Source organism: Pinus tabuliformis, chromosome 4_1 (genome assembly GCF_031772625.1).
Source record: "Pinus tabuliformis cultivar Carrire ecotype Pingquan chromosome 4_1, CPIR1, whole genome shotgun sequence".
Lineage (NCBI taxonomy): Eukaryota > Viridiplantae > Streptophyta > Pinopsida > Pinales > Pinaceae > Pinus > Pinus tabuliformis.
In genome coordinates, this window is record NC_142303.1 from 93,912,200 (window position 1) to 93,916,747 (window position 4,548).

Consider the following 4,548-nt stretch of genomic DNA (forward strand, 5'->3'; position numbering starts at 1 on the left):
AGGAACATTCTTATTCTCATGGAAATCGAGACTAGAGAGATATGTCAACATGACTAAATGAGAGATATTTATGTATCTACTCAATATGTGGAGATGTTTATAGTGAAAAAAAAAGAACAATGTTGAGAATTGATTTGCATTATGTAGTATATGAAAGGAGAATGCAATTTGCATCTCATGTGGGGTTTAAACCTACATGCACTTGTATGAAAACGATTGCAACAACATGAATTCTATAGGGTTTGAAGGAGATATGTTAGATTGAGTATGGGAGCCTACTCTTTCAATGCCTATATTTTGTAGATGAAGTCATGCCTTCTATTTAGAAATATTGCCAAGCATTGAGTTTTTTGCAATTCAAGTGGAGATTCTCTTGGAAAGAGGTGAGAGGTTGATTTAAATGCATGGTAGTGGTTGTGGACATGAGCGAGAAGAGTATGCATGCACTGGAATGGGCTCTGGATAACATCAAAGTTTTCCCTCGTAATGGTGATAAGGAAGTGGGGAAAGTTTGGTGTACTTCATGTCTAGTCCCCACCTTCTATTTATACATGTATAAACTCTGGATCAATCCCCTTCAACATATCCAGTGATGTTGAGGTGCTAGCATTCACAATAGCTAAAGAAGCCCACCATAAGCATATTATTGAATCTATAATGACACATATAGAAGGCATATGGACTGAGAGAAATGTGGAGGTATTGAAAGTGGTTGTCATAGGTGAACTGAAGGAGCTCATTTGTGAGACAATTTCAAATTCAAAAGGAGATATTTTGGTTGTGGATAGTGTGACATTGTACGGCGGGTGACGTCAGCATGACGTCAACAGGACGACATGGCAGGATGACGTCATCATGTACGGATGGTGACGTGGTAGGTACGGTGGCAGGGATACGTGGCAGTGACGTGGTAGGAGGCCACGTAGGCAGGTGACTCGACATGTGACTGGACAGGGGGGGTGACATAAGCGGCAACTGTGCAGGGGGTGACATGGGATGTGACGTCACGGGCGGTAAGCGGTTTTGTGGCGCACCGCTTATGGACAACGGTGGTTTCAGGGGAGAGGGCTCCGCCACAGCCCAACGCTTGACGCGTGGCGGGAGGTACGGCGGTAATACCGCCCATCTCCCAGACGCTAAACGTCGGGCAGGTCGGGGATGGGACGGCCCGCCCACCGTTGATCTGTGGGGCGGGCGATCCAACGGCTGGCGGGGAGTGTGATATGATGGAGGGATAAGGGGCGACATATGCGCGGGAATATTCCTTTAATATTTGCGCGGGTGGGTTTAAACTTAGGGAATGGGGTTTTTATGTGTTAAAAAGGCGCGGTTTGATACATTTACATTCGGACTTAGGGACAAGGGTGGAATATGGGTTTTTTGACAAGCGGGGTTAATATTTTATGTACAGAACGTAGGGAACAAGTGCAAAAATGGGTTTTTTAAGGTTTTTGAGGGGTTTTTGGGCTAGGGGAGAGGTTACTAGTTGACCAAATGTCAAACTAGCTCCTTAATGACTCGGATGGGCTAAAGACAGCCCCAGATGGACTGTGATTTCCCGGACTCAGTAGAATTATGGCTATAATGCCCGGGAGAGAGTATTTACATAAGGGAGTTTTATATACATGATTTGAATAGAGGAAGGGAAAAACTGATAGGGAGTTATATAATAAAGTTAGTAGTTAATATGGAGATGAACAGAGGGCGCTAAGGTATGAGACCTTAGGCTTTGTTGGGAAAAGAAGGCTCACAGAAGATGAGTGAGCAATCCTTGGGTGAAGCAGACCTCACCAAGGCGAATGTCATGGAAACGATGAAACTGAGAGGCTCAAGCAAATCTTGACCTCTTGGGGGATGTTAGTAAGTGACTTGGGGGGAAATGAGAAGAAGGGGAGGTTAGTGAATTCCAGCTTGAGTACCTCCTTTGAAATAAAACTGCCTGATAACTGTGATCTGAAAAGATAAGACATTGCGAGACACAAAATTTATCATCAGTCATCATTCTGCCACCAAACAGCTACCTACCCAGCCTATTGTCCTAACATTTTTTCTTATTTTTTGAGTAGGGTGCACTTAGACTTGTAGACCCGGAATTACAATTTTTCTTTTGAATGTTTCCTATCTAAATCTGCACTTATTTCTGCCAGGGCCCAGATTAAATAGTTGGGTCCCTTTGGTTCTCTACCTATCTACAAATCTGACCAAGATTAAACTGTTTGGACAGATGCATTCTCTATATTCTACAACAAGAAATTGAAACCTAGGGAGACCAAGATTAGACTGTTTGGAACTCCCTTAAATTATAGCTCTTCAAAACTGGAACAACTCATCAAAATGGGACCTCAGCAGTGGCATTTGGACTAGCACACTCTCATGGTATCTTCTGGAAATATGGAACACTGCAGCTTGCCAAGTATGACATATTTGGCATGTAAAAATGTCAATCATGAAAAATGAAACCTTGTTGCAATAGGAGGCTAACAGTGGTTCCACTTGGGGATGGCGTTTCCTTGTGAAAAGTCAAGAACAGCAGGTCAAACTGCCTTGATCTTCTGTTTGTTGCTGTGGACTGGGAAATTCTTCTTTGTTCTGGCTGTTGAAAAAACGTAAAGCTTTGAACTATAGACAACCTCCTCCCCAACTGAGTTACTGTGAATTGTACAGCATCGCCTGCTTTCTTCTGCGTGCTTGATCTCTTATGTATAATGCTGCTGGAACATGCCTTTTAAAACAGTTTAGGGACACGGATCAAGCTGTTGTGTTTGTCTTGCTTTTTCTTAGAGCAAGGTGCTGGTATGAACTGAAAATCTTGCTCTGTTTTGATACTCTTGAGACTGGAAAATTTGCATTGGCTGCGTCCTCACCGAATTTACTGTTATTCCTCAAACAATCGGCCAGTTTATACAAAATAAAAACTGAGTGCTGGTTTTTACAAATAAAATTTGTACAAAGATATTTGTAGGAATTTACAGGGTAAGTTCCTCAGAAAGAATACCAAAAGGACACCGCTCACAACCAGATCATAGATCAATACACCAGCATTTTTGACGTGGTTAAAACCCTCAAAGAGGGAAACAGTCCACGGCCTGTCCCAACGTGGGTACTACAGGCAATTTATTAATCAAAGAATGAAAATTTACATAAGCTTCTCTCATGCACAGATTACCCGAACAATGACCCTCCATGCGCTTTAAATAGAACTCATGGACCAATCGGGTGTCAAGCCACGGATCAAGTGTCGGTAATACCGAGGAGAGAGTGAACCGTCGGATCACTACATATCGTGACCGTCGAATTGTAAGTTACAAAATGTACAATGGTAAAGAAACACACTTTATCTAACTCTATACCTAACTCTACACTAGACCAAGTTGAACTTAACTATATCCTATGTGTCGGAATATCCTAACAATATTTACAGAATTTTCATTGTTTCAACAACAAGGATCATGATAATGTTTTAACATCCTGCCATTCACGGGGCCTTCTTCAACAGTGCTGTCCTCCATAGATCTGAGAAAATAAGTGTTGCTTCCCTGAACAACGGAAATTACAAATGGACCTTTCCATAGAAAATCAAACTTGGCATGTTTGCTCTTGTCTTCTCTTCTTGAGTCCCACTTCAGAACTCTGTCACCAATACTGAAATCTTCAGCTTTAGCCCTCTTATCAAACATCCTTTTGAGCTTTTCTTGCAAAATTTGAGCTCTGTCATAAACTTGTTCTCTAGTTTGCTGAAGGTGAATTGTCTGATTAATCCTTCTTTGAATGTCATTTGGTTCAGCCTGAATCTCTTGTAACAGCTTGATAGTAGGAATGCCCAGGGATGAAGGAAACCTACCCTCCATGCCATATACTAGCTCATAAGGGCTCATCCCAATGGATCTTTGCTTGAAAGTTTGTCTGCCCATAGGGAATTTACCATCTTTTTGTGCCATTTCTTCTTGTTTTCTTCTAGCACCTTCTTTATGATGTTAATGAGGTTCTTGTTTGAAGATTCTTCCAATCCATTACGTTGAGGGTAATAAGCTGTGGAGTGGCCCAAGGTAATATGAAATATGTGGCAAAAATTGATCATCTTTTTGGATTTAAAGGCAGTGACATTGTCAGTGATGATTTTCTTAGGGCAGCCAAATCTAGAAAGGATATTACACTCAAGGAATTGGATAATGATGGTATCATTGGCTTGTCTACAGGAAATGGCTTCAACCCACTTAGTGAAACAGTCGGTGGCTATTAGGATCCATTTGTGCTAGCCTGAGGAAGAGGGATGGATTTCTCCAATGAAGTCAAGACCCCATTGTTGAAAAGGTTTTTCGGTGGAGATTGGTTTAAGGGGTAGGGGCAACAATTTTCTCTTGCCTTCAAAAATTTGGCATTTTTGACATGATATAGAAAACTTTTTTACATATGCGAAAAGAGTGGGCCAATAGAAACCAACCCTTAGAATTTTATCAGCAGTGGACTTCCAGTAGAGATGTCCTCCACAATCACCTGCATGGAATTATTTCATGACATTGTTAGTTTCATTCACGGTTAAACAATTAA

The 4,548-nt window shown here is 41.6% G+C and overlaps 1 pseudogene; it reads left to right on the top strand.

Annotated features, from left to right (window-relative positions):
• The first annotated feature begins 404 nt into the window (after nucleotides 1-404).
• Nucleotides 405-810, top strand: LOC149174369 (uncharacterized; annotated as a pseudogene).
• The last annotated feature ends 3,738 nt before the right edge of the window (nucleotides 811-4,548 follow it).